This window comes from Oncorhynchus clarkii, chromosome 20 (assembly GCF_045791955.1).
Source record: "Oncorhynchus clarkii lewisi isolate Uvic-CL-2024 chromosome 20, UVic_Ocla_1.0, whole genome shotgun sequence".
NCBI classification, from domain to species: domain Eukaryota; kingdom Metazoa; phylum Chordata; class Actinopteri; order Salmoniformes; family Salmonidae; genus Oncorhynchus; species Oncorhynchus clarkii.
The window spans coordinates 8,273,718-8,300,405 of NC_092166.1; the positions used below are offsets into that span (position 1 = coordinate 8,273,718).

A 26,688-nucleotide genomic window follows, 5' to 3' on the forward strand; every position below is an offset into this window, starting at 1 on the left:
GAAAAATGAAGAAGAATGAGATCTTGCTGTCAGTGGGCTGAGGAAGCATGCAGTACTGGTTTGCGCGCGTGACAGAGTGCGCGTCCTTCGTTGTTTTTCATTTCTATTGAATACGCAATTGTCCGGTTGAAAATGTATTATTTAGACAATTGACAACGTGAGGATTAATTATGAACATCGTTTGACATGTTTCAACAAACTTTGCCGGTACTATTAGGATGTATTCGTCTGCATGTTTTGACCTCCTTTGAGCCAGTGTATTACTGAACACAATGCGCCAACAAAACAGAGTTTTTGGGATATAAAGAGGGACTTTCTCGAACAAAACAAACCTTTATTGTGGAGCTGGGACTCTTGTGACTGCAACCAGATGAAGATGTTCAAAGGTAAGTGATTCATTTTATCGCTATTTATGACTTTTGTGACTCGTCTACTTGGTTGGAATATGTTTTTGTAAGTGGGGCGCTGTCCTCAGATAATCGCATGGTAGGCTTTCGCAGTAAATCCTATTTGAAATGTGACAAAGCGGCTGGATTAACAAGAAGTTAATCTTTAAGCCGATGTATAACACTTGTATTTTTGTGAATGTTTATATTGACTATTTCTATATTTTGAATTTGGCGCTCTGCAATTTCACCGGATGTTGTCGAGGTGGGTTGCTAGCAGAACACCTGCGCCAGAAAAGGTAAACATTAAAGCAACGCCCAAACAGGGACTTGAACCCTGGACCCTCAGATTAAAAGTCTGATGCTCTACCGACTGAGCTATCTGGGCTCTGCATCTGCTTATTTTCATACACTTAACCTGCCGGGCAGAGGCACGTGCTGATGGTTCATTTCCCCAGAGAACCAGGCCTCCATTCCAAATTATACACTCATTAAAATCTGAACTAGGCATCCTCTCCAAAGATGTTAAATGTCAATGACCTCGTGGCGCAATGGTAGCGCGTCTGACTCCAGATCAGAAGGTTGCGTGTTCAACTCACGTCGTGGTCATGGTTTTTATGTGTGCAATCTAAGCACAAGTGAATCAGCACAAGTACCAATGTGGCTTTACAGTACTAATCTCGCACAGAAACGAGCAAACCAATGCTGCTTTTGATGAAAATTGTCTCTCACAAAAACCTGTCACACTGCAAAATCCTAAAAGAAATCATGTGATTGTCAGTCTTCGAACAGGGAGTTTAATGTATGCTTGGGGGCAGTTTTTTGATGCCTGGATGAGAAACGTTCCCAAAGTAAACTGCCTGTTACTCAGGCCCAGAAACTAGGATATGCATATAAATGGTAGATTTGGATAGAACACACTCTACAGTTTCCAAAACTGTTAAAATAATGTCTCTGAGTATAACAGAACTGATATGGCAGGCAAAAACCTGAGGAAAAGTTATCCAGGAGGTGGGATTTTTTTGATGTGGGTAGTTTTCAATTGAATGCCTATTGAGTTTCTAATGGGTTAGGATCCAGATTGCAGTTCCTATGGCTACCACTAGATGTCAACAGTCTTTAGACATTGGTTTAGACTTGTTTTCTGAAAAATGAAGAAGAATGAGATCTTGCTGTCAGTGGGCTGAGGAAGCATGCAGTACTGGTTTGCGCGCGTGACAGAGTGCGCGTCCTTCGTTGTTTTTCATTTCTATTGAATACGCAATTGTCCGGTTGAAAATGTATTATTTAGACAATTGACAACGTGAGGATTAATTATGAACATCGTTTGACATGTTTCAACAAACTTTGCCGGTACTATTAGGATGTATTCGTCTGCATGTTTTGACCTCCTTTGAGCCAGTGTATTACTGAACACAATGCGCCAACAAAACAGAGTTTTTGGGATATAAAGAGGGACTTTCTCGAACAAAACAAACCTTTATTGTGGAGCTGGGACTCTTGTGACTGCAACCAGATGAAGATGTTCAAAGGTAAGTGATTCATTTTATCGCTATTTATGACTTTTGTGACTCGTCTACTTGGTTGGAATATGTTTTTGTAAGTGGGGCGCTGTCCTCAGATAATCGCATGGTAGGCTTTCGCAGTAAATCCTATTTGAAATGTGACAAAGCGGCTGGATTAACAAGAAGTTAATCTTTAAGCCGATGTATAACACTTGTATTTTTGTGAATGTTTATATTGACTATTTCTATATTTTGAATTTGGCGCTCTGCAATTTCACCGGATGTTGTCGAGGTGGGTTGCTAGCAGAACACCTGCGCCAGAAAAGGTAAACATTAAAGCAACGCCCAAACAGGGACTTGAACCCTGGACCCTCAGATTAAAAGTCTGATGCTCTACCGACTGAGCTATCTGGGCTCTGCATCTGCTTATTTTCATACACTTAACCTGCCGGGCAGAGGCACGTGCTGATGGTTCATTTCCCCAGAGAACCAGGCCTCCATTCCAAATTATACACTCATTAAAATCTGAACTAGGCATCCTCTCCAAAGATGTTAAATGTCAATGACCTCGTGGCGCAATGGTAGCGCGTCTGACTCCAGATCAGAAGGTTGCGTGTTCAACTCACGTCGTGGTCATGGTTTTTATGTGTGCAATCTAAGCACAAGTGAATCAGCACAAGTACCAATGTGGCTTTACAGTACTAATCTCGCACAGAAACGAGCAAACCAATGCTGCTTTTGATGAAAATTGTCTCTCACAAAAACCTGTCACACTGCAAAATCCTAAAAGAAATCATGTGATTGTCAGTCTTCGAACAGGGAGTTTAATGTATGCTTGGGGGCAGTTTTTTGATGCCTGGATGAGAAACGTTCCCAAAGTAAACTGCCTGTTACTCAGGCCCAGAAACTAGGATATGCATATAAATGGTAGATTTGGATAGAACACACTCTACAGTTTCCAAAACTGTTAAAATAATGTCTCTGAGTATAACAGAACTGATATGGCAGGCAAAAACCTGAGGAAAAGTTATCCAGGAGGTGGGATTTTTTTGATGTGGGTAGTTTTCAATTGAATGCCTATTGAGTTTCTAATGGGTTAGGATCCAGATTGCAGTTCCTATGGCTACCACTAGATGTCAACAGTCTTTAGACATTGGTTTAGACTTGTTTTCTGAAAAATGAAGAAGAATGAGATCTTGCTGTCAGTGGGCTGAGGAAGCATGCAGTACTGGTTTGCGCGCGTGACAGAGTGCGCGTCCTTCGTTGTTTTTCATTTCTATTGAATACGCAATTGTCCGGTTGAAAATGTATTATTTAGACAATTGACAACGTGAGGATTAATTATGAACATCGTTTGACATGTTTCAACAAACTTTGCCGGTACTATTAGGATGTATTCGTCTGCATGTTTTGACCTCCTTTGAGCCAGTGTATTACTGAACACAATGCGCCAACAAAACAGAGTTTTTGGGATATAAAGAGGGACTTTCTCGAACAAAACAAACCTTTATTGTGGAGCTGGGACTCTTGTGACTGCAACCAGATGAAGATGTTCAAAGGTAAGTGATTCATTTTATCGCTATTTATGACTTTTGTGACTCGTCTACTTGGTTGGAATATGTTTTTGTAAGTGGGGCGCTGTCCTCAGATAATCGCATGGTAGGCTTTCGCAGTAAATCCTATTTGAAATGTGACAAAGCGGCTGGATTAACAAGAAGTTAATCTTTAAGCCGATGTATAACACTTGTATTTTTGTGAATGTTTATATTGACTATTTCTATATTTTGAATTTGGCGCTCTGCAATTTCACCGGATGTTGTCGAGGTGGGTTGCTAGCAGAACACCTGCGCCAGAAAAGGTAAACATTAAAGCAACGCCCAAACAGGGACTTGAACCCTGGACCCTCAGATTAAAAGTCTGATGCTCTACCGACTGAGCTATCTGGGCTCTGCATCTGCTTATTTTCATACACTTAACCTGCCGGGCAGAGGCACGTGCTGATGGTTCATTTCCCCAGAGAACCAGGCCTCCATTCCAAATTATACACTCATTAAAATCTGAACTAGGCATCCTCTCCAAAGATGTTAAATGTCAATGACCTCGTGGCGCAATGGTAGCGCGTCTGACTCCAGATCAGAAGGTTGCGTGTTCAACTCACGTCGTGGTCATGGTTTTTATGTGTGCAATCTAAGCACAAGTGAATCAGCACAAGTACCAATGTGGCTTTACAGTACTAATCTCGCACAGAAACGAGCAAACCAATGCTGCTTTTGATGAAAATTGTCTCTCACAAAAACCTGTCACACTGCAAAATCCTAAAAGAAATCATGTGATTGTCAGTCTTCGAACAGGGAGTTTAATGTATGCTTGGGGGCAGTTTTTTGATGCCTGGATGAGAAACGTTCCCAAAGTAAACTGCCTGTTACTCAGGCCCAGAAACTAGGATATGCATATAAATGGTAGATTTGGATAGAACACACTCTACAGTTTCCAAAACTGTTAAAATAATGTCTCTGAGTATAACAGAACTGATATGGCAGGCAAAAACCTGAGGAAAAGTTATCCAGGAGGTGGGATTTTTTTGATGTGGGTAGTTTTCAATTGAATGCCTATTGAGTTTCTAATGGGTTAGGATCCAGATTGCAGTTCCTATGGCTACCACTAGATGTCAACAGTCTTTAGACATTGGTTTAGACTTGTTTTCTGAAAAATGAAGAAGAATGAGATCTTGCTGTCAGTGGGCTGAGGAAGCATGCAGTACTGGTTTGCGCGCGTGACAGAGTGCGCGTCCTTCGTTGTTTTTCATTTCTATTGAATACGCAATTGTCCGGTTGAAAATGTATTATTTAGACAATTGACAACGTGAGGATTAATTATGAACATCGTTTGACATGTTTCAACAAACTTTGCCGGTACTATTAGGATGTATTCGTCTGCATGTTTTGACCTCCTTTGAGCCAGTGTATTACTGAACACAATGCGCCAACAAAACAGAGTTTTTGGGATATAAAGAGGGACTTTCTCGAACAAAACAAACCTTTATTGTGGAGCTGGGACTCTTGTGACTGCAACCAGATGAAGATGTTCAAAGGTAAGTGATTCATTTTATCGCTATTTATGACTTTTGTGACTCGTCTACTTGGTTGGAATATGTTTTTGTAAGTGGGGCGCTGTCCTCAGATAATCGCATGGTAGGCTTTCGCAGTAAATCCTATTTGAAATGTGACAAAGCGGCTGGATTAACAAGAAGTTAATCTTTAAGCCGATGTATAACACTTGTATTTTTGTGAATGTTTATATTGACTATTTCTATATTTTGAATTTGGCGCTCTGCAATTTCACCGGATGTTGTCGAGGTGGGTTGCTAGCAGAACACCTGCGCCAGAAAAGGTAAACATTAAAGCAACGCCCAAACAGGGACTTGAACCCTGGACCCTCAGATTAAAAGTCTGATGCTCTACCGACTGAGCTATCTGGGCTCTGCATCTGCTTATTTTCAGACACTTAACCTGCCGGGCAGAGGCACGTGCTGATGGGGGTGGCATTGTGAGATGGTTCATTTCCCCAGAGAACCAGGCCTCCATTCCAAATTATACACTCATTAAAATCTGAACTAGGCATCCTCTCCAAAGATGTTAAATGTCAATGACCTCGTGGCGCAATGGTAGCGCGTCTGACTCCAGATCAGAAGGTTGCGTGTTCAACTCACGTCGTGGTCATGGTTTTTATGTGTGCAATCTCAGTGAATCAGCACAAGTACCAATGTGGCTTTACAGTACTAATCTCGCACAGAAACGAACAAACCAATGCTGCTTTTGATGAAAATTGTCTCTCACAAAAACCTGTCACACTGCAAAATCTTAAATGAAATCATGTGATTGTCAGTCTTCGAACAGGGAGTTTAATGTATGCTTGGGGGCAGTTTTTTGATGCCTGGATGAGAAACGTTCCCAAAGTAAACTGCCTGTTACTCAGGCCCAGAAACTAGGATATGCATATAAATGGTAGATTTGGATAGAACACACTCTACAGTTTCCAAAACTGTTAAAATAATGTCTCTGAGTATAACAGAACTGATATGGCAGGCAAAAACCTGAAGAAAAGTTATCCAGGAGGTGGGATTTTTTTGATGTGGGTAGTTTTCAATTGAATGCCTATTGAGTTTCTAATGGGTTAGGATCCAGATTGCAGTTCCTATGGCTACCACTAGATGTCAACAGTCTTTAGACATTGGTTTAGACTTGTTTTCTGAAAAATGAAGAAGAATGAGATCTTGCTGTCAGTGGGCTAGGAAGCATGAGCTGCGCGCCCTCTGGGCTCAATTGACAACGTGCATCTGCTTATTTTTCGTCATGTTTTGACTTAACCACAATGCCGGGCAGAGGCACGTTTAGCTGACAACGGGGTGGCATTGTTGGAATATGAGATGGTTCAAAGCGGCTGGATTAACAAGAAGTTAATCTTTAAGCCGATGTATAACACTTGTATTTTTGTGAATGTTTATATTGACTATTTCTATATTTTGAATTTGGCGCTCTGGCCTCCATTCAACGCCCAAATTATACCCTCATTAAAAGTCTGATGCTCTACCGGCTATCCTCTGCATCTGATTAAAACGTCAATGACCTCGTGGCGCAATGGTAGCGCGTCTGACTTCAGATCAGAAGGTTGCGGTTCCAACTCACGTCGTGGTCATGGTTTTTATGTGTGCAATCTCTGGTCATGGTTTTTATGTGTGCAATCTCAGTGAATCAGCACAAGTACCAATGTGGCTTTACAGTACTAATCTCGCACAGAAACGAACAAACCAATGCTGCTTTTGATGAAAATTGTCTTTCACAAAAACCTGTCACACTGCAAAATCTTAAATGAAATCATGTGATTGTCAGTCTTCGAACAGGGAGTTTAATGTATGCTTGGGGGCAGTTTTTTGATGCCTGGATGAGAAACGTTCCCAAAGTAAACTGCCTGTTACTCAGGCCCAGAAACTAGGATATGCATATAAATGGTAGATTTGGATAGAACACACTCTACAGTTTCCAAAACTGTTAAAATAATGTCTCTGAGTATAACAGAACTGATATGGCAGGCAAAAACCTGAAGAAAAGTTATCCAGGAGGTGGGATTTTTTTGATGTGGGTAGTTTTCAATTGAATGCCTATTGAGTTTCTAATGGGTTAGGATCCAGATTGCAGTTCCTATGGCTACCACTAGATGTCAACAGTCTTTAGACATTGGTTTAGACTTGTTTTCTGAAAAATGAAGAAGAATGAGACCTTGCTGTCAGTGGACTGAGGAAGCATGCAGTCCTGGTTTGCGCGCGTGACAGAGTGCGCGCCCTTCGTTGTTTTTCATTTCTATTGAATACGCAATTGTCCGGTTGAAAATGTATTATTTAGACAATTGACAACGTGAGGATTAATTATGAACATCGTTTGACATGTTTCAACAAACTTTGCCGGTACTATTAGGATGTATTCGTCTGCATGTTTTGACCTCCTTTGAGCCAGTGTATTACTGAACACAATGCGCCAACAAAACAGAGTTTTTGGGATATAAAGAGGGACTTTCTCGAACAAAACAAACCTTTATTGTGGAGCTGGGACTCTTGTGACTGCAACCAGATGAAGATGTTCAAAGGTAAGTGATTCATTTTATCGCTATTTATGACTTTTGTGACTCGTCTACTTGGTTGGAATATGTTTTTGTAAGTGGGGCGCTGTCCTCAGATAATCGCATGGTAGGCTTTCGCAGTAAATCCTATTTGAAATGTGACAAAGCGGCTGGATTAACAAGAAGTTAATCTTTAAGCCGATGTATAACACTTGTATTTTTGTGAATGTTTATATTGACTATTTCTATATTTTGAATTTGGCGCTCTGCAATTTCACCGGATGTTGTCGAGGTGGGTTGCTAGCAGAACACCTGCGCCAGAAAAGGTAAACATTAAAGCAACGCCCAAACAGGGACTTGAACCCTGGACCCTCAGATTAAAAGTCTGATGCTCTACCGACTGAGCTATCTGGGCTCTGCATCTGCTTATTTTCAGACACTTAACCTGCCGGGCAGAGGCACGTGCTGATGGGGGTGGCATTGTGAGATTTCCCCCAGAGAACCAGGCCTCCATTCCAAATTATACACTCATTAAAATCTGAACTAGGCATCCTCTCCAAAGATGTTAAATGTCAATGACCTCGTGGCGCAATGGTAGCGCGTCTGACTCCAGATCAGAAGGTTGCGTGTTCAACTCACGTCGTGGTCATGGTTTTTATGTGTGCAATCTCAGTGAATCAGCACAAGTACCAATGTGGCTTTACAGTACTAATCTCGCACAGAAACGAACAAACCAATGCTGCTTTTGATGAAAATTGTCTTTCACAAAAACCTGTCACACTGCAAAATCTTAAATGAAATCATGTGATTGTCAGTCTTCGAACAGGGAGTTTAATGTATGCTTGGGGGCAGTTTTTTGATGCCTGGATGAGAAACGTTCCCAAAGTAAACTGCCTGTTACTCAGGCCCAGAAACTAGGATATGCATATAAATGGTAGATTTGGATAGAACACACTACAGTTTCCAAAACTGTTAAAATAATGTCTCTGAGTATAACAGAACTGATATGGCAGGCAAAAACCTGAAGAAAAGTTATCCAGGAGGTGGGATTTTTTTGATGTGGGTAGTTTTCAATTGAATGCCTATTGAGTTTCTAATGGGTTAGGATCCAGATTGCAGTTCCTATGGCTACCACTAGATGTCAACAGTCTTTAGACATTGGTTTAGACTTGTTTTCTGAAAAATGAAGAAGAATGAGACCTTGCTGTCAGTGGACTGAGGAAGCATGCAGTCCTGGTTTGCGCGCGTGACAGAGTGCGCGCCCTTCGTTGTTTTTCATTTCTATTGAATACGCAATTGTCCGGTTGAAAATGTATTATTTAGACAATTGACAACGTGAGGATTAATTATGAACATCGTTTGACAAAGCGGCTGGATTAACAAGAAGTTAATCTTTAAGCCGATGTATAACACTTGTATTTTTGTGAATGTTTATATTGACTATTTCTATATTTTGAATTTGGCGCTCTGCAATTTCACCGGATGTTGTCGAGGTGGGTTGCTAGCAGAACACCTGCGCCAGAAAAGGTAAACATTAAAGCAACGCCCAAACAGGGACTTGAACCCTGGACCCTCAGATTAAAAGTCTGATGCTCTACCGACTGAGCTATCTGGGCTCTGCATCTGCTTATTTTCATACACTTAACCTGCCGGGCAGAGGCACGTGCTGATGGTTCATTTCCCCAGAGAACCAGGCCTCCATTCCAAATTATACACTCATTAAAATCTGAACTAGGCATCCTCTCCAAAGATGTTAAATGTCAATGACCTCGTGGCGCAATGGTAGCGCGTCTGACTCCAGATCAGAAGGTTGCGTGTTCAACTCACGTCGTGGTCATGGTTTTTATGTGTGCAATCTAAGCACAAGTGAATCAGCACAAGTACCAATGTGGCTTTACAGTACTAATCTCGCACAGAAACGAGCAAACCAATGCTGCTTTTGATGAAAATTGTCTCTCACAAAAACCTGTCACACTGCAAAATCTTAAAAGAAATCATGTGATTGTCAGTCTTCGAACAGGGAGTTTAATGTATGCTTGGGGGCAGTTTTTTGATGCCTGGATGAGAAACGTTCCCAAAGTAAACTGCCTGTTACTCAGGCCCAGAAACTAGGATATGCATATAAATGGTAGATTTGGATAGAACACACTCTACAGTTTCCAAAACTGTTAAAATAATGTCTCTGAGTATAACAGAACTGATATGGCAGGCAAAAACCTGAGGAAAAGTTATCCAGGAGGTGGGATTTTTTTGATGTGGGTAGTTTTCAATTGAATGCCTATTGAGTTTCTAATGGGTTAGGATCCAGATTGCAGTTCCTATGGCTACCACTAGATGTCAACAGTCTTTAGACATTGGTTTAGACTTGTTTTCTGAAAAATGAAGAAGAATGAGATCTTGCTGTCAGTGGGCTGAGGAAGCATGCAGTACTGGTTTGCGCGCGTGACAGAGTGCGCGTCCTTCGTTGTTTTTCATTTCTATTGAATACGCAATTGTCCGGTTGAAAATGTATTATTTAGACAATTGACAACGTGAGGATTAATTATGAACATCGTTTGACATGTTTCAACAAACTTTGCCGGTACTATTAGGATGTATTCGTCTGCATGTTTTGACCTCCTTTGAGCCAGTGTATTACTGAACACAATGCGCCAACAAAACAGAGTTTTTGGGATATAAAGAGGGACTTTCTCGAACAAAACAAACCTTTATTGTGGAGCTGGGACTCTTGTGACTGCAACCAGATGAAGATGTTCAAAGGTAAGTGATTCATTTTATCGCTATTTATGACTTTTGTGACTCGTCTACTTGGTTGGAATATGTTTTTGTAAGTGGGGCGCTGTCCTCAGATAATCGCATGGTAGGCTTTCGCAGTAAATCCTATTTGAAATGTGACAAAGCGGCTGGATTAACAAGAAGTTAATCTTTAAGCCGATGTATAACACTTGTATTTTTGTGAATGTTTATATTGACTATTTCTATATTTTGAATTTGGCGCTCTGCAATTTCACCGGATGTTGTCGAGGTGGGTTGCTAGCAGAACACCTGCGCCAGAAAAGGTAAACATTAAAGCAACGCCCAAACAGGGACTTGAACCCTGGACCCTCAGATTAAAAGTCTGATGCTCTACCGACTGAGCTATCTGGGCTCTGCATCTGCTTATTTTCATACACTTAACCTGCCGGGCAGAGGCACGTGCTGATGGTTCATTTCCCCAGAGAACCAGGCCTCCATTCCAAATTATACACTCATTAAAATCTGAACTAGGCATCCTCTCCAAAGATGTTAAATGTCAATGACCTCGTGGCGCAATGGTAGCGCGTCTGACTCCAGATCAGAAGGTTGCGTGTTCAACTCACGTCGTGGTCATGGTTTTTATGTGTGCAATCTAAGCACAAGTGAATCAGCACAAGTACCAATGTGGCTTTACAGTACTAATCTCGCACAGAAACGAGCAAACCAATGCTGCTTTTGATGAAAATTGTCTCTCACAAAAACCTGTCACACTGCAAAATCCTAAAAGAAATCATGTGATTGTCAGTCTTCGAACAGGGAGTTTAATGTATGCTTGGGGGCAGTTTTTTGATGCCTGGATGAGAAACGTTCCCAAAGTAAACTGCCTGTTACTCAGGCCCAGAAACTAGGATATGCATATAAATGGTAGATTTGGATAGAACACACTCTACAGTTTCCAAAACTGTTAAAATAATGTCTCTGAGTATAACAGAACTGATATGGCAGGCAAAAACCTGAGGAAAAGTTATCCAGGAGGTGGGATTTTTTTGATGTGGGTAGTTTTCAATTGAATGCCTATTGAGTTTCTAATGGGTTAGGATCCAGATTGCAGTTCCTATGGCTACCACTAGATGTCAACAGTCTTTAGACATTGGTTTAGACTTGTTTTCTGAAAAATGAAGAAGAATGAGATCTTGCTGTCAGTGGGCTGAGGAAGCATGCAGTACTGGTTTGCGCGCGTGACAGAGTGCGCGTCCTTCGTTGTTTTTCATTTCTATTGAATACGCAATTGTCCGGTTGAAAATGTATTATTTAGACAATTGACAACGTGAGGATTAATTATGAACATCGTTTGACATGTTTCAACAAACTTTGCCGGTACTATTAGGATGTATTCGTCTGCATGTTTTGACCTCCTTTGAGCCAGTGTATTACTGAACACAATGCGCCAACAAAACAGAGTTTTTGGGATATAAAGAGGGACTTTCTCGAACAAAACAAACCTTTATTGTGGAGCTGGGACTCTTGTGACTGCAACCAGATGAAGATGTTCAAAGGTAAGTGATTCATTTTATCGCTATTTATGACTTTTGTGACTCGTCTACTTGGTTGGAATATGTTTTTGTAAGTGGGGCGCTGTCCTCAGATAATCGCATGGTAGGCTTTCGCAGTAAATCCTATTTGAAATGTGACAAAGCGGCTGGATTAACAAGAAGTTAATCTTTAAGCCGATGTATAACACTTGTATTTTTGTGAATGTTTATATTGACTATTTCTATATTTTGAATTTGGCGCTCTGCAATTTCACCGGATGTTGTCGAGGTGGGTTGCTAGCAGAACACCTGCGCCAGAAAAGGTAAACATTAAAGCAACGCCCAAACAGGGACTTGAACCCTGGACCCTCAGATTAAAAGTCTGATGCTCTACCGACTGAGCTATCTGGGCTCTGCATCTGCTTATTTTCATACACTTAACCTGCCGGGCAGAGGCACGTGCTGATGGTTCATTTCCCCAGAGAACCAGGCCTCCATTCCAAATTATACACTCATTAAAATCTGAACTAGGCATCCTCTCCAAAGATGTTAAATGTCAATGACCTCGTGGCGCAATGGTAGCGCGTCTGACTCCAGATCAGAAGGTTGCGTGTTCAACTCACGTCGTGGTCATGGTTTTTATGTGTGCAATCTAAGCACAAGTGAATCAGCACAAGTACCAATGTGGCTTTACAGTACTAATCTCGCACAGAAACGAGCAAACCAATGCTGCTTTTGATGAAAATTGTCTCTCACAAAAACCTGTCACACTGCAAAATCCTAAAAGAAATCATGTGATTGTCAGTCTTCGAACAGGGAGTTTAATGTATGCTTGGGGGCAGTTTTTTGATGCCTGGATGAGAAACGTTCCCAAAGTAAACTGCCTGTTACTCAGGCCCAGAAACTAGGATATGCATATAAATGGTAGATTTGGATAGAACACACTCTACAGTTTCCAAAACTGTTAAAATAATGTCTCTGAGTATAACAGAACTGATATGGCAGGCAAAAACCTGAGGAAAAGTTATCCAGGAGGTGGGATTTTTTTGATGTGGGTAGTTTTCAATTGAATGCCTATTGAGTTTCTAATGGGTTAGGATCCAGATTGCAGTTCCTATGGCTACCACTAGATGTCAACAGTCTTTAGACATTGGTTTAGACTTGTTTTCTGAAAAATGAAGAAGAATGAGATCTTGCTGTCAGTGGGCTGAGGAAGCATGCAGTACTGGTTTGCGCGCGTGACAGAGTGCGCGTCCTTCGTTGTTTTTCATTTCTATTGAATACGCAATTGTCCGGTTGAAAATGTATTATTTAGACAATTGACAACGTGAGGATTAATTATGAACATCGTTTGACATGTTTCAACAAACTTTGCCGGTACTATTAGGATGTATTCGTCTGCATGTTTTGACCTCCTTTGAGCCAGTGTATTACTGAACACAATGCGCCAACAAAACAGAGTTTTTGGGATATAAAGAGGGACTTTCTCGAACAAAACAAACCTTTATTGTGGAGCTGGGACTCTTGTGACTGCAACCAGATGAAGATGTTCAAAGGTAAGTGATTCATTTTATCGCTATTTATGACTTTTGTGACTCGTCTACTTGGTTGGAATATGTTTTTGTAAGTGGGGCGCTGTCCTCAGATAATCGCATGGTAGGCTTTCGCAGTAAATCCTATTTGAAATGTGACAAAGCGGCTGGATTAACAAGAAGTTAATCTTTAAGCCGATGTATAACACTTGTATTTTTGTGAATGTTTATATTGACTATTTCTATATTTTGAATTTGGCGCTCTGCAATTTCACCGGATGTTGTCGAGGTGGGTTGCTAGCAGAACACCTGCGCCAGAAAAGGTAAACATTAAAGCAACGCCCAAACAGGGACTTGAACCCTGGACCCTCAGATTAAAAGTCTGATGCTCTACCGACTGAGCTATCTGGGCTCTGCATCTGCTTATTTTCATACACTTAACCTGCCGGGCAGAGGCACGTGCTGATGGTTCATTTCCCCAGAGAACCAGGCCTCCATTCCAAATTATACACTCATTAAAATCTGAACTAGGCATCCTCTCCAAAGATGTTAAATGTCAATGACCTCGTGGCGCAATGGTAGCGCGTCTGACTCCAGATCAGAAGGTTGCGTGTTCAACTCACGTCGTGGTCATGGTTTTTATGTGTGCAATCTCTGCCGCCTTTAGCACAAGTGAATCAGCACAAGTACCAATGTGGCTTTACAGTACTAATCTCGCACAGAAACGAGCAAACCAATGCTGCTTTTGATGAAAATTGTCTCTCACAAAAACTGTCAAAAAACCTGTCACACTGCAAAATCTTAAATGAAATCATGTGATTGTCAGTCTTCGAACAGGGAGTTTAATGTATGCTTGGTGGCAGTTTTTTGATGCCTGGATGAGAAACGTTCCCAAAGTAAACTGCCTGTTACTCAGGCCCAGAAACTAGGATATGCATATAAATGGTAGATTTGGATAGAACACACTCTACAGTTTCCAAAACTGTTAAAATAATGTCTCTGAGTATAACAGAACTGATATGGCAGGCAAAAACCTGAAGAAAAGTTATCCAGGAGGTGGGATTTTTTTGATGTGGGTAGTTTTCAATTGAATGCCTATTGAGTTTCTAATGGGTTAGGATCCAGATTGCAGTTCCTATGGCTACCACTAGATGTCAACAGTCTTTAGACATTGGTTTAGACTTGTTTTCTGAAAAATGAAGAAGAATGAGACCTTGCTGTCAGTGGACTGAGGAAGCATGCAGTACTGGTTTGCGCGCGTGACAGAGTGCGCGCCCTTCGTTGTTTTTCATTTCTATTGAATACGCAATTGTCCGGTTGAAAATGTATTATTTAGACAATTGACAACGTGAGGATTAATTATGAACATCGTTTGACATGTTTCAACAAACTTTGCCGGTACTATTAGGATGTATTCGTCTGCATGTTTTGACCTCCTTTGAGCCAGTGTATTACTGAACACAATGCGCCAACAAAACAGAGTTTTTGGGATATAAAGAGGGACTTTCTCGAACAAAACAAACCTTTATTGTGGAGCTGGGACTCTTGTGACTGCAACCAGATGAAGATGTTCAAAGGTAAGTGATTCATTTTATCGCTATTTATGACTTTTGTGACTCGTCTACTTGGTTGGAATATGTTTTTGTAAGTGGGGCGCTGTCCTCAGATAATCGCATGGTAGGCTTTCGCAGTAAATCCTATTTGAAATGTGACAAAGCGGCTGGATTAACAAGAAGTTAATCTTTAAGCCGATGTATAGCACTTGTATTTTTGTGAATGTTTATATTGACTATTTCTATATTTTGAATTTGGCGCTCTGCAATTTCACCGGATGTTGTCGAGGTGGGTTGCTAGCAGAACACCTGCGCCAGAAAAGGTAAACATTAAAGCAACGCCCAAACAGGGACTTGAACCCTGGACCCTCAGATTAAAAGTCTGATGCTCTACCGACTGAGCTATCTGGGCTCTGCATCTGCTTATTTTCAGACACTTAACCTGCCGGGCAGAGGCACGTGCTGATGGGGGTGGCATTGTGAGATGGTTCATTTCCCCAGAGAACCAGGCCTCCATTCCAAATTATACACTCATTAAAATCTGAACTAGGCATCCTCTCCAAAGATGTTAAATGTCAATGACCTCGTGGCGCAATGGTAGCGCGTCTGACTCCAGATCAGAAGGTTGCGTGTTCAACTCACGTCGTGGTCATGGTTTTTATGTGTGCAATCTCTGCCGCCTTTACTCAGTGAATCAGCACAAGTACCAATGTGGCTTTACAGTACTAATCTCGCACAGAAACGAACAAACCAATGCTGCTTTTGATGAAAATTGTCTCTCACAAAAACCTGTCACACTGCAAAATCTTAAATGAAATCATGTGATTGTCAGTCTTCGAACAGGGAGTTTAATGTATGCTTGGGGGCAGTTTTTTGATGCCTGGATGAGAAACGTTACCAAAGTAAACTGCCTGTTACTCAGGCCCAGAAACTAGGATATGCATATAAATGGTAGATTTGGATAGAACACACTCTACAGTTTCCAGAACTGTTAAAATAATGTCTCTGAGTATAACAGAACTGATATGGCAGGCAAAAACCTGAAGAAAAGTTATCCAGGAGGTGGGATTTTTTTGATGTGGGTAGTTTTCAATTGAATGCCTATTGAGTTTCTAATGGGTTAGGATCCAGATTGCAGTTCCTATGACATTAAAGCAACGCTCAAACAGGGACTTGAACCCTGGACCCTCAGATTAAAAGTCTGATGCTCTACCGACTGAGCTATCTGGGCTCTGCATCTGCTTATTTTCAGACACTTAACCTGCCGGGCAGAGGCACGTGCTGATGGGGGTGGCATTGTGAGATGGTTCATTTCCCCAGAGAACCAGGCCTCCATTCCAAATTATACACTCATTAAAATCTGAACTAGGCATCCTCTCCAAAGATATAAAACGTCAATGACCTCGTGGCGCAATGGTAGCGCGTCTGACTCCAGATCAGAAGGTTGCGTGTTCAACTCACGTCGTGGTCATGGTTTTTATGTGTGCAATCTCTGCCGCCTTTACTCAGTGAATCAGCACAAGTACCAATGTGGCTTTACAGTACTAATCTCGCACAGAAACGAACAAACCAATGCTGCTTTTGATGAAAATTGTCTCTCACAAAAACCTGTCACACTGCAAAATCTTAAATGAAATCATGTTATTGTCAGTCTTCGAACAGGGAGTTTAATGTATGCTTGGTGGCAGTTTTTTGATGCCTGGATGAGAAACGTTCCCAAAGTAAACTGCCTGTTACTCAGGCCCAGAAACTAGGATATGCATATCAATGGTAGATTTGGATAGAACACACTCTACAGTTTCCAAAACTGTTAAAATAATGTCTCTGAGTATAACAGAACTGATATGGTAGGCAAAAACCTGAAGAAAAGTTATCCAGGAGGTGTGATTTTTTTGATGTGGGTAGTTTTCAATTGAATGCCTATTGAGTTTCTAATGGGTTAGGATCCAGATTGCAGTTCCTATGGCTACCACTAGATGTCAACAGTCTTTAGACATTGGTTTAGACTTGTTTTCTGAAAAATGAAGAAGAATGAGACCTTGCTGTCAGTGGACTGAGGAAGCATGCAGTACTGGTTTGCGCGCGTGACAGAGTGCGCGCCCTTCGTTGTTTTTCATTTCTATTGAATACGCAATTGTCCGGTTGAAAATGTATTATTTAGACAATTGACAACGTGAGGATTAATTATGAACATCGTTTGACATGTTTCAACAAACTTTGCCGGTACTATTAGGATGTATTCGTCTGCATGTTTTGACCTCCTTTGAGCCAGTGTATTACTGAACACAATGCGCCAACAAAACAGAGTTTTTGGGATATAAAGAGGGACTTTCTCGAACAAAACAAACCTTTATTGTGGAGCTGGGACTCTTGTGACTGCAACCAGATGAAGATGTTCAAAGGTAAGTGATTCATTTTATCGCTATTTATGACTTTTGTGACTCGTCTACTTGGTTGGAATATGTTTTTTGTAAGTGGGGCGCTGTCCTCAGATAATCGCATGGTAGGCTTTCGCAGTAAATCCTATTTGAAATGTGACAAAGCGGCTGGATTAACAAGAAGTTAATCTTTAAGCCGATGTATAGCACTTGTATTTTTGTGAATGTTTATATTGACTATTTCTATATTTTGAATTTGGCGCTCTGCAATTTCACCGGATGTTGTCGAGGTGGGTTGCTAGCAGAACACCTGCGCCAGAAAAGGTAAACATTAAAGCAACGCCCAAACAGGGACTTGAACCCTGGACCCTCAGATTAAAAGTCTGATGCTCTACCGACTGAGCTATCTGGGCTTTGCATCTGCTTATTTTCAGACACTTAACCTGCCGGGCAGAGGCACGTGCTGATGGGGGTGGCATTGTGAGATGGTTCATTTCCCCAGAGAACCAGGCCTCCATTCCAAATTATACACTCATTAAAATCTGAACTAGGCATCCTCTCCAAAGATGTTAAATGTCAATGACCTCGTGGCGCAATGGTAGCGCGTCTGACTCCAGATCAGAAGGTTGCGTGTTCAACTCACGTCGTGGTCATGGTTTTTATGTGTGCAATCTCTGCCGCCTTTACTCAGTGAATCAGCACAAGTACCAATGTGGCTTTACAGTACTAATCTCGCACAGAAACGAACAAACCAATGCTGCTTTTGATGAAAATTGTCTCTCACAAAAACCTGTCACACTGCAAAATCTTAAATGAAATCATGTTATTGTCAGTCTTCGAACAGGGAGTTTAATGTATGCTTGGTGGCAGTTTTTTGATGCCTGGATGAGAAACGTTCCCAAAGTAAACTGCCTGTTACTCAGGCCCAGAAACTAGGATATGCATATCAATGGTAGATTTGGATAGAACACACTCTACAGTTTCCAAAACTGTTAAAATAATGTCTCTGAGTATAACAGAACTGATATGGTAGGCAAAAACCTGAAGAAAAGTTATCCAGGAGGTGTGATTTTTTTGATGTGGGTAGTTTTCAATTGAATGCCTATTGAGTTTCTAATGGGTTAGGATCCAGATTGCAGTTCCTATGGCTACCACTAGATGTCAACAGTCTTTAGACATTGGTTTAGACTTGTTTTCTGAAAAATGAAGAAGAATGAGACCTTGCTGTCAGTGGACTGAGGAAGCATGCAGTACTGGTTTGCGCGCGTGACAGAGTGCGCGCCCTTCGTTGTTTTTCATTTCTATTGAATACGCAATTGTCCGGTTGAAAATGTATTATTTGGACAATTGACAACGTGAGGATTAATTATGAACATCGTTTGACATGTTTCAACAAACTTTGCCGGTACTATTAGGATGTATTCGTCTGCATGTTTTGACCTCCTTTGAGCCAGTGTATTACTGAACACAATGCGCCAACAAAACAGAGTTTTTGGGATATAAAGAGGGACTTTCTCGAACAAAACAAACCTTTATTGTGGAGCTGGGACTCTTGTGACTGCAACCAGATGAAGATGTTCAAAGGTAAGTGATTCATTTTATCGCTATTTATGACTTTTGTGACTCGTCTACTTGGTTGGAATATGTTTTTTGTAAGTGATGTCCTCAGATAATCGCATGGTAGGCTTTCGCAGTAAATCCTATTTGAAATGTGACAAAGCGGCTGGATTAACAAGAAGTTAATCTTTAAGCCGATGTATAGCACTTGTATTTTTGTGAATGTTTATATTGACTATTTCTATATTTTGAATTTGGCGCTCTGCAATTTCACCGGATGTTGTCGAGGTGGGTTGCTAGCAGAACACCAGCGCCAGAAAAGGTAAACATTAAAGCAATGCCCAAACAGGGACTTGAACCCTGGACCCTCAGATTAAAAGTCTGATGCTCTACCGACTGAGCTATCTGGGCTCTGCATCTGCTTATTTTCAGACACTTAACCTGCCGGGCAGAGGCACGTGCTGATGGGGGTGGCATTGTGAGATGGTTCATTTCCCCAGAGAACCAGGCCTCCATTCCAAATTATACACTCATTAAAATCTGAACTAGGCATCCTCTCCAAAGATGTTAAATGTCAATGACCTCGTGGCGCAATGGTAGCGCGTCTGACTCCAGATCAGAAGGTTGCGTGTTCAACTCACGTCGTGGTCATGGTTTTTATGTGTGCAATCTCTGCCGCCTTTACTCAGTGAATCAGCACAAGTACCAATGTGGCTTTACAGTACTAATCTCGCACAGAAACGAACAAACCAATGCTGCTTTTGATGAAAATTGTCTCTCACAAAAACCTGTCACACTGCAAAATCTTAAATGAAATCATGTTATTGTCAGTCTTCGAACAGGGAGTTTAATGTATGCTTGGTGGCAGTTTTTTGATGCCTGGATGAGAAACGTTCCCAAAGTAAACTGCCTGTTACTCAGGCCCAGAAACTAGGATATGCATATCAATGGTAGATTTGGATAGAACACACTCTACAGTTTCCAAAACTGTTAAAATAATGTCTCTGAGTATAACAGAACTGATATGGTAGGCAAAAACCTGAAGAAAAGTTATCCAGGAGGTGTGATTTTTTTGATGTGGGTAGTTTTCAATTGAATGCCTATTGAGTTTCTAATGGGTTAGGATCCAGATTGCAGTTCCTATGGCTACCACTAGATGTCAACAGTCTTTAGACATTGGTTTAGACTTGTTTTCTGAAAAATGAAGAAGAATGAGACCTTGCTGTCAGTGGACTGAGGAAGCATGCAGTACTGGTTTGCGCGCGTGACAGAGTGCGCGCCCTTCGTTGTTTTTCATTTCTATTGAATACGCAATTGTCCGGTTGAAAATGTATTATTTGGACAATTGACAACGTGAGGATTAATTATGAACATCGTTTGACATGTTTCAACAAACTTTGCCGGTACTATTAGGATGTATTCGTCTGCATGTTTTGACCTCCTTTGAGCCAGTGTATTACTGAACACAATGCGCCAACAAAACAGAGTTTTTGGGATATAAAGAGGGACTTTCTCGAACAAAACAAACCTTTATTGTGGAGCTGGGACTCTTGTGACTGCAACCAGATGAAGATGTTCAAAGGTAAGTGATTCATTTTATCGCTATTTATGACTTTTGTGACTCGTCTACTTGGTTGGAATATGTTTTTTGTAAGTGGGGCGCTGTCCTCAGATAATCGCATGGTAGGCTTTCGCAGTAAATCCTATTTGAAATGTGACAAAGCGGCTGGATTAACAAGAAGTTAATCTTTAAGCCGATGTATAGCACTTGTATTTTTGTGAATGTTTATATTGACTATTTCTATATTTTGAATTTGGCGCTCTGCAATTTCACCGGATGTTGTCGAGGTGGGTTGCTAGCAGAACACCTGCGCCAGAAAAGGTAAACATTAAAGCAACGCCCAAACAGGGACTTGAACCCTGGACCCTCAGATTAAAAGTCTGATGCTCTACCGACTGAGCTATCTGGGCTCTGCATCTGCTTATTTTCAGACACTTAACCTGCCGGGCAGAGGCACGTGCTGATGGGGGTGGCATTGTGAGATGGTTCATTTCCCCAGAGAACCAGGCCTCCATTCCAAATTATACACTCATTAAAATCTGAACTAGGCATCCTCTCCAAAGATGTTAAATGTCAATGACCTCGTGGCGCAATGGTAGCGCGTCTGACTCCAGATCAGAAGGTTGCGTGTTCAACTCACGTCGTGGTCATGGTTTTTATGTGTGCAATCTCTGCCGCCTTTACTCAGTGAATCAGCACAAGTACCAATGTGGCTTTACAGTACTAATCTCGCACAGAAACGAACAAACCAATGCTGCTTTTGATGAAAATTGTCTCTCACCTGTCACACTGCAAAATCTTAAATGAAATCATGTGATTGTCAGTCTTCGAACAGGGAGTTTAATGTATGCTTGGTGGCAGTTTTTTGATGCCTGGATGAGAAACGTTACCAAAGTAAACTGCCTGTTACTCAGGCCCAGAAACTAGGATATGCATATAAATGGTAGATTTGGATAGAACACACTCTACAGTTTCCAGAACTGTTAAAATAATGTCTCTGAGTATAACAGAACTGATATGGCAGGCAAAAACCTGAAGAAAAGTTATCCAGGAGGTGGGATTTTTTTGATGTGGGTAGTTTTCAATTGAATGCCTATTGAGTTTCTAATGGGTTAGGATCCAGATTGCAGTTCCTATGACATTAAAGCAACGCTCAAACAGGGACTTGAACCCTGGACCCTCAGATTAAAAGTCTGATGCTCTACCGACTGAGCTATCTGGGCTCTGCATCTGCTTATTTTCAGACACTTAACCTGCCGGGCAGAGGCACGTGCTGATGGGGGTGGCATTGTGAGATGGTTCATTTCCCCAGAGAACCAGGCCTCCATTCCAAATTATACACTCATTAAAATCTGAACTAGGCATCCTCTCCAAAGATGTTAAATGTCAATGACCTCGTGGCGCAATGGTAGCGCGTCTGACTCCAGATCAGAAGGTTGCGTGTTCAACTCACGTCGTGGTCATGGTTTTTATGTGTGCAATCTCTGCCGCCTTTACTCAGTGAATCAGCACAAGTACCAATGTGGCTTTACAGTACTAATCTCGCACAGAAACGAACAAACCAATGCTGCTTTTGATGAAAATTGTCTCTCACAAAAACCTGTCACACTGCAAAATCTTAAATGAAATCATGTGATTGTCAGTCTTCGAACAGGGAGTTTAATGTATGCTTGGTGGCAGTTTTTTGATGCCTGGATGAGAAACGTTCCCAAAGTAAACTGCCTGTTACTCAGGCCCAGAAACTAGGATATGCATATAAATGGTAGATTTGGATAGAACACACTCTACAGTTTCCAAAACTGTTAAAATAATGTCTCTGAGTATAACAGAACTGATATGGCAGGCAAAAACCTGAAGAAAAGTTATCCAGGAGGTGGGATTTTTTTGATGTGGGTAGTTTTCAATTGAATGCCTATTGAGTTTCTAATGGGTTAGGATCCAGATTGCAGTTCCTATGGCTACCACTAGATGTCAACAGTCTTTAGACATTGGTTTAGACTTGTTTTCTGAAAAATGAAGAAGAATGAGATCTTGCTGTCAGTGGGCTGAGGAAGCATGCAGTACTGGTTTGCGCGCGTGACAGAGTGCGCGTCCTTCGTTGTTTTTCATTTCTATTGAATACGCAATTGTCCGGTTGAAAATGTATTATTTAGACAATTGACAACGTGAGGATTAATTATGAACATCGTTTGACATGTTTCAACAAACTTTGCCGGTACTATTAGGATGTATTCGTCTGCATGTTTTGACCTCCTTTGAGCCAGTGTATTACTGAACACAATGCGCCAACAAAACAGAGTTTTTGGGATATAAAGAGGGACTTTCTCGAACAAAACAAACCTTTATTGTGGAGCTGGGACTCTTGTGACTGCAACCAGATGAAGATGTTCAAAGGTAAGTGATTCATTTTATCGCTATTTATGACTTTTGTGACTCGTCTACTTGGTTGGAATATGTTTTTTGTAAGTGGGGCGCTGTCCTCAGATAATCGCATGGTAGGCTTTCGCAGTAAATCCTATTTGAAATGTGACAAAGCGGCTGGATTAACAAGAAGTTAATCTTTAAGCCGATGTATAACACTTGTATTTTTGTGAATGTTTATATTGACTATTTCTATATTTTGAATTTGGCGCTCTGCAATTTCACCGGATGTTGTCGAGGTGGGTTGCTAGCAGAACACCTGCGCCAGAAAAGGTAAACATTAAAGCAACGCCCAAACAGGGACTTGAACCCTGGACCCTCAGATTAAAAGTCTGATGCTCTACCGACTGAGCTATCTGGGCTCTGCATCTGCTTATTTTCATACACTTAACCTGCCGGGCAGAGGCACGTGCTGATGGTTCATTTCCCCAGAGAACCAGGCCTCCATTCCAAATTATACACTCATTAAAATCTGAACTAGGCATCCTCTCCAAAGATGTTAAATGTCAATGACCTCGTGGCGCAATGGTAGCGCGTCTGACTCCAGATCAGAAGGTTGCGTGTTCAACTCACGTCGTGGTCATGGTTTTTATGTGTGCAATCTAAGCACAAGTGAATCAGCACAAGTACCAATGTGGCTTTACAGTACTAATCTCGCACAGAAACGAGCAAACCAATGCTGCTTTTGATGAAAATTGTCTCTCACAAAAACCTGTCACACTGCAAAATCCTAAAAGAAATCATGTGATTGTCAGTCTTCGAACAGGGAGTTTAATGTATGCTTGGGGGCAGTTTTTTGATGCCTGGATGAGAAACGTTCCCAAAGTAAACTGCCTGTTACTCAGGCCCAGAAACTAGGATATGCATATAAATGGTAGATTTGGATAGAACACACTCTACAGTTTCCAAAACTGTTAAAATAATGTCTCTGAGTATAACAGAACTGATATGGCAGGCAAAAACCTGAGGAAAAGTTATCCAGGAGGTGGGATTTTTTTGATGTGGGTAGTTTTCAATTGAATGCCTATTGAGTTTCTAATGGGTTAGGATCCAGATTGCAGTTCCTATGGCTACCACTAGATGTCAACAGTCTTTAGACATTGGTTTAGACTTGTTTTCTGAAAAATGAAGAAGAATGAGATCTTGCTGTCAGTGGGCTGAGGAAGCATGCAGTACTGGTTTGCGCGCGTGACAGAGTGCGCGTCCTTCGTTGTTTTTCATTTCTATTGAATACGCAATTGTCCGGTTGAAAATGTATTATTTAGACAATTGACAACGTGAGGATTAATTATGAACATCGTTTGACATGTTTCAACAAACTTTGCCGGTACTATTAGGATGTATTCGTCTGCATGTTTTGACCTCCTTTGAGCCAGTGTATTACTGAACACAATGCGCCAACAAAACAGAGTTTTTGGGATATAAAGAGGGACTTTCTCGAACAAAACAAACCTTTATTGTGGAGCTGGGACTCTTGTGACTGCAACCAGATGAAGATGTTCAAAGGTAAGTGATTCATTTTATCGCTATTTATGACTTTTGTGACTCGTCTACTTGGTTGGAATATGTTTTTGTAAGTGGGGCGCTGTCCTCAGATAATCGCATGGTAGGCTTTCGCAGTAAATCCTATTTGAAATGTGACAAAGCGGCTGGATTAACAAGAAGTTAATCTTTAAGCCGATGTATAACACTTGTATTTTTGTGAATGTTTATATTGACTATTTCTATATTTTGAATTTGGCGCTCTGCAATTTCACCGGATGTTGTCGAGGTGGGTTGCTAGCAGAACACCTGCGCCAGAAAAGGTAAACATTAAAGCAACGCCCAAACAGGGACTTGAACCCTGGACCCTCAGATTAAAAGTCTGATGCTCTACCGACTGAGCTATCTGGGCTCTGCATCTGCTTATTTTCATACACTTAACCTGCCGGGCAGAGGCACGTGCTGATGGTTCATTTCCCCAGAGAACCAGGCCTCCATTCCAAATTATACACTCATTAAAATCTGAACTAGGCATCCTCTCCAAAGATGTTAAATGTCAATGACCTCGTGGCGCAATGGTAGCGCGTCTGACTCCAGATCAGAAGGTTGCGTGTTCAACTCACGTCGTGGTCATGGTTTTTATGTGTGCAATCTAAGCACAAGTGAATCAGCACAAGTACCAATGTGGCTTTACAGTACTAATCTCGCACAGAAACGAGCAAACCAATGCTGCTTTTGATGAAAATTGTCTCTCACAAAAACCTGTCACACTGCAAAATCCTAAAAGAAATCATGTGATTGTCAGTCTTCGAACAGGGAGTTTAATGTATGCTTGGGGGCAGTTTTTTGATGCCTGGATGAGAAACGTTCCCAAAGTAAACTGCCTGTTACTCAGGCCCAGAAACTAGGATATGCATATAAATGGTAGATTTGGATAGAACACACTCTACAGTTTCCAAAACTGTTAAAATAATGTCTCTGAGTATAACAGAACTGATATGGCAGGCAAAAACCTGAGGAAAAGTTATCCAGGAGGTGGGATTTTTTTGATGTGGGTAGTTTTCAATTGAATGCCTATTGAGTTTCTAATGGGTTAGGATCCAGATTGCAGTTCCTATGGCTACCACTAGATGTCAACAGTCTTTAGACATTGGTTTAGACTTGTTTTCTGAAAAATGAAGAAGAATGAGATCTTGCTGTCAGTGGGCTGAGGAAGCATGCAGTACTGGTTTGCGCGCGTGACAGAGTGCGCGTCCTTCGTTGTTTTTCATTTCTATTGAATACGCAATTGTCCGGTTGAAAATGTATTATTTAGACAATTGACAACGTGAGGATTAATTATGAACATTGTTTGACATGTTTCAACAAACTTTGCCGGTACTATTAGGATGTATTCGTCTGCATGTTTTGACCTCCTTTGAGCCAGTGTATTACTGAACACAATGCGCCAACAAAACAGAGTTTTTGGGATATAAAGAGGGACTTTCTCGAACAAAACAAACCTTTATTGTGGAGCTGGGACTTTTGTGACTCGTCTACTTGGTTGGAATATGTTTTTGTAAGTGGGGCCCTGTCCTCAGATAATCGCATGGTAGGCTTTCGCAGTAAATCCTATTTGAAATGTGACAAAGCGGCTGGATTAACAAGAAGTTAATCTTTAAGCCGATGTATAACACTTGTATTTTTGTGAATGTTTATATTGACTATTTCTATATTTTGAATTTGGCGCTCTGCAATTTCACCGGATGTTGTCGAGGTGGGTTGCTAGCAGAACACCTGCGCCAGAAAAGGTAAACATTAAAGCAACGCCCAAACAGGGACTTGAACCCTGGACCCTCAGATTAAAAGTCTGATGCTCTACCGACTGAGCTATCTGGGCTCTGCATCTGCTTATTTTCATACACTTAACCTGCCGGGCAGAGGCACGTGCTGATCCAAAGATGTTAAATGTCAATGACCTCGTGGCGCAATGGTAGCGCGTCTGACTCCAGATCAGAAGGTTGCGTGTTCAACTCACGTCGTGGTCATGGTTTTTATGTGTGCAATCTAAGCACAAGTGAATCAGCACAAGTACCAATGTGGCTTTACAGTACTAATCTCGCACAGAAACGAGCAAACCAATGCTGCTTTTGATGAAAATTGTCTCTCACAAAAACCTGTCACACTGCAAAATCCTAAAAGAAATCATGTGATTGTCAGTCTTCGAACAGGGAGTTTAATGTATGCTTGGGGGCAGTTTTTTGATGCCTGGATGAGAAACGTTCCCAAAGTAAACTGCCTGTTACTCAGGCCCAGAAACTAGGATATGCATATAAATGGTAGATTTGGATAGAACACACTCTACAGTTTCCAAAACTGTTAAAATAATGTCTCTGAGTATAACAGAACTGATATGGCAGGCAAAAACCTGAGGAAAAGTTATCCAGGAGGTG

The 26,688-nt window shown here is 41.3% G+C and overlaps 36 non-coding genes across 36 annotated transcripts; 18 read left to right on the plus strand and 18 right to left on the minus strand.

Moving 5' to 3' along the window:
• Window positions 1-701: 701 nt before the first annotated feature.
• On the minus strand, window positions 702-774 carry trnak-uuu (transfer RNA lysine (anticodon UUU)). The gene has a single exon. It is a non-coding gene; the product is annotated as a tRNA-Lys (tRNA).
• Window positions 775-923: 149 nt separating this feature from the next.
• trnaw-cca (transfer RNA tryptophan (anticodon CCA)) lies at window positions 924-995 on the plus strand. The gene has a single exon. It is a non-coding gene; the product is annotated as a tRNA-Trp (tRNA).
• A 1,238-nt stretch (window positions 996-2,233) lies between these two features.
• trnak-uuu (transfer RNA lysine (anticodon UUU)) lies at window positions 2,234-2,306 on the minus strand. Its single transcript has one exon. It is a non-coding gene; the product is annotated as a tRNA-Lys (tRNA).
• Window positions 2,307-2,455: 149 nt separating this feature from the next.
• On the plus strand, window positions 2,456-2,527 carry trnaw-cca (transfer RNA tryptophan (anticodon CCA)). Its single transcript has one exon. It is a non-coding gene; the product is annotated as a tRNA-Trp (tRNA).
• Window positions 2,528-3,765: 1,238 nt separating this feature from the next.
• On the minus strand, window positions 3,766-3,838 carry trnak-uuu (transfer RNA lysine (anticodon UUU)). The gene has a single exon. It is a non-coding gene; the product is annotated as a tRNA-Lys (tRNA).
• Window positions 3,839-3,987: 149 nt separating this feature from the next.
• trnaw-cca (transfer RNA tryptophan (anticodon CCA)) lies at window positions 3,988-4,059 on the plus strand. The gene has a single exon. It is a non-coding gene; the product is annotated as a tRNA-Trp (tRNA).
• A 1,238-nt stretch (window positions 4,060-5,297) lies between these two features.
• Window positions 5,298-5,370, minus strand: trnak-uuu (transfer RNA lysine (anticodon UUU)). The gene has a single exon. It is a non-coding gene; the product is annotated as a tRNA-Lys (tRNA).
• Window positions 5,371-5,538: 168 nt separating this feature from the next.
• Window positions 5,539-5,610, plus strand: trnaw-cca (transfer RNA tryptophan (anticodon CCA)). Its single transcript has one exon. It is a non-coding gene; the product is annotated as a tRNA-Trp (tRNA).
• A 2,236-nt stretch (window positions 5,611-7,846) lies between these two features.
• On the minus strand, window positions 7,847-7,919 carry trnak-uuu (transfer RNA lysine (anticodon UUU)). The gene has a single exon. It is a non-coding gene; the product is annotated as a tRNA-Lys (tRNA).
• Window positions 7,920-8,081: 162 nt separating this feature from the next.
• trnaw-cca (transfer RNA tryptophan (anticodon CCA)) lies at window positions 8,082-8,153 on the plus strand. The gene has a single exon. It is a non-coding gene; the product is annotated as a tRNA-Trp (tRNA).
• Window positions 8,154-9,047: 894 nt separating this feature from the next.
• trnak-uuu (transfer RNA lysine (anticodon UUU)) lies at window positions 9,048-9,120 on the minus strand. The gene has a single exon. It is a non-coding gene; the product is annotated as a tRNA-Lys (tRNA).
• A 149-nt stretch (window positions 9,121-9,269) lies between these two features.
• On the plus strand, window positions 9,270-9,341 carry trnaw-cca (transfer RNA tryptophan (anticodon CCA)). The gene has a single exon. It is a non-coding gene; the product is annotated as a tRNA-Trp (tRNA).
• A 1,238-nt stretch (window positions 9,342-10,579) lies between these two features.
• Window positions 10,580-10,652, minus strand: trnak-uuu (transfer RNA lysine (anticodon UUU)). The gene has a single exon. It is a non-coding gene; the product is annotated as a tRNA-Lys (tRNA).
• A 149-nt stretch (window positions 10,653-10,801) lies between these two features.
• trnaw-cca (transfer RNA tryptophan (anticodon CCA)) lies at window positions 10,802-10,873 on the plus strand. The gene has a single exon. It is a non-coding gene; the product is annotated as a tRNA-Trp (tRNA).
• A 1,238-nt stretch (window positions 10,874-12,111) lies between these two features.
• On the minus strand, window positions 12,112-12,184 carry trnak-uuu (transfer RNA lysine (anticodon UUU)). Its single transcript has one exon. It is a non-coding gene; the product is annotated as a tRNA-Lys (tRNA).
• A 149-nt stretch (window positions 12,185-12,333) lies between these two features.
• On the plus strand, window positions 12,334-12,405 carry trnaw-cca (transfer RNA tryptophan (anticodon CCA)). The gene has a single exon. It is a non-coding gene; the product is annotated as a tRNA-Trp (tRNA).
• Window positions 12,406-13,643: 1,238 nt separating this feature from the next.
• trnak-uuu (transfer RNA lysine (anticodon UUU)) lies at window positions 13,644-13,716 on the minus strand. Its single transcript has one exon. It is a non-coding gene; the product is annotated as a tRNA-Lys (tRNA).
• A 149-nt stretch (window positions 13,717-13,865) lies between these two features.
• Window positions 13,866-13,937, plus strand: trnaw-cca (transfer RNA tryptophan (anticodon CCA)). Its single transcript has one exon. It is a non-coding gene; the product is annotated as a tRNA-Trp (tRNA).
• Window positions 13,938-15,196: 1,259 nt separating this feature from the next.
• Window positions 15,197-15,269, minus strand: trnak-uuu (transfer RNA lysine (anticodon UUU)). The gene has a single exon. It is a non-coding gene; the product is annotated as a tRNA-Lys (tRNA).
• Window positions 15,270-15,437: 168 nt separating this feature from the next.
• trnaw-cca (transfer RNA tryptophan (anticodon CCA)) lies at window positions 15,438-15,509 on the plus strand. Its single transcript has one exon. It is a non-coding gene; the product is annotated as a tRNA-Trp (tRNA).
• Window positions 15,510-16,015: 506 nt separating this feature from the next.
• Window positions 16,016-16,088, minus strand: trnak-uuu (transfer RNA lysine (anticodon UUU)). The gene has a single exon. It is a non-coding gene; the product is annotated as a tRNA-Lys (tRNA).
• Window positions 16,089-16,256: 168 nt separating this feature from the next.
• Window positions 16,257-16,328, plus strand: trnaw-cca (transfer RNA tryptophan (anticodon CCA)). The gene has a single exon. It is a non-coding gene; the product is annotated as a tRNA-Trp (tRNA).
• Window positions 16,329-17,575: 1,247 nt separating this feature from the next.
• trnak-uuu (transfer RNA lysine (anticodon UUU)) lies at window positions 17,576-17,648 on the minus strand. Its single transcript has one exon. It is a non-coding gene; the product is annotated as a tRNA-Lys (tRNA).
• Window positions 17,649-17,816: 168 nt separating this feature from the next.
• Window positions 17,817-17,888, plus strand: trnaw-cca (transfer RNA tryptophan (anticodon CCA)). Its single transcript has one exon. It is a non-coding gene; the product is annotated as a tRNA-Trp (tRNA).
• Window positions 17,889-19,130: 1,242 nt separating this feature from the next.
• On the minus strand, window positions 19,131-19,203 carry trnak-uuu (transfer RNA lysine (anticodon UUU)). The gene has a single exon. It is a non-coding gene; the product is annotated as a tRNA-Lys (tRNA).
• A 168-nt stretch (window positions 19,204-19,371) lies between these two features.
• Window positions 19,372-19,443, plus strand: trnaw-cca (transfer RNA tryptophan (anticodon CCA)). Its single transcript has one exon. It is a non-coding gene; the product is annotated as a tRNA-Trp (tRNA).
• Window positions 19,444-20,690: 1,247 nt separating this feature from the next.
• Window positions 20,691-20,763, minus strand: trnak-uuu (transfer RNA lysine (anticodon UUU)). Its single transcript has one exon. It is a non-coding gene; the product is annotated as a tRNA-Lys (tRNA).
• Window positions 20,764-20,931: 168 nt separating this feature from the next.
• On the plus strand, window positions 20,932-21,003 carry trnaw-cca (transfer RNA tryptophan (anticodon CCA)). The gene has a single exon. It is a non-coding gene; the product is annotated as a tRNA-Trp (tRNA).
• Window positions 21,004-21,503: 500 nt separating this feature from the next.
• trnak-uuu (transfer RNA lysine (anticodon UUU)) lies at window positions 21,504-21,576 on the minus strand. Its single transcript has one exon. It is a non-coding gene; the product is annotated as a tRNA-Lys (tRNA).
• A 168-nt stretch (window positions 21,577-21,744) lies between these two features.
• On the plus strand, window positions 21,745-21,816 carry trnaw-cca (transfer RNA tryptophan (anticodon CCA)). Its single transcript has one exon. It is a non-coding gene; the product is annotated as a tRNA-Trp (tRNA).
• A 1,247-nt stretch (window positions 21,817-23,063) lies between these two features.
• Window positions 23,064-23,136, minus strand: trnak-uuu (transfer RNA lysine (anticodon UUU)). The gene has a single exon. It is a non-coding gene; the product is annotated as a tRNA-Lys (tRNA).
• A 149-nt stretch (window positions 23,137-23,285) lies between these two features.
• On the plus strand, window positions 23,286-23,357 carry trnaw-cca (transfer RNA tryptophan (anticodon CCA)). The gene has a single exon. It is a non-coding gene; the product is annotated as a tRNA-Trp (tRNA).
• Window positions 23,358-24,595: 1,238 nt separating this feature from the next.
• On the minus strand, window positions 24,596-24,668 carry trnak-uuu (transfer RNA lysine (anticodon UUU)). Its single transcript has one exon. It is a non-coding gene; the product is annotated as a tRNA-Lys (tRNA).
• A 149-nt stretch (window positions 24,669-24,817) lies between these two features.
• Window positions 24,818-24,889, plus strand: trnaw-cca (transfer RNA tryptophan (anticodon CCA)). The gene has a single exon. It is a non-coding gene; the product is annotated as a tRNA-Trp (tRNA).
• Window positions 24,890-26,062: 1,173 nt separating this feature from the next.
• Window positions 26,063-26,135, minus strand: trnak-uuu (transfer RNA lysine (anticodon UUU)). Its single transcript has one exon. It is a non-coding gene; the product is annotated as a tRNA-Lys (tRNA).
• Window positions 26,136-26,211: 76 nt separating this feature from the next.
• trnaw-cca (transfer RNA tryptophan (anticodon CCA)) lies at window positions 26,212-26,283 on the plus strand. The gene has a single exon. It is a non-coding gene; the product is annotated as a tRNA-Trp (tRNA).
• The last annotated feature ends 405 nt before the right edge of the window (window positions 26,284-26,688 follow it).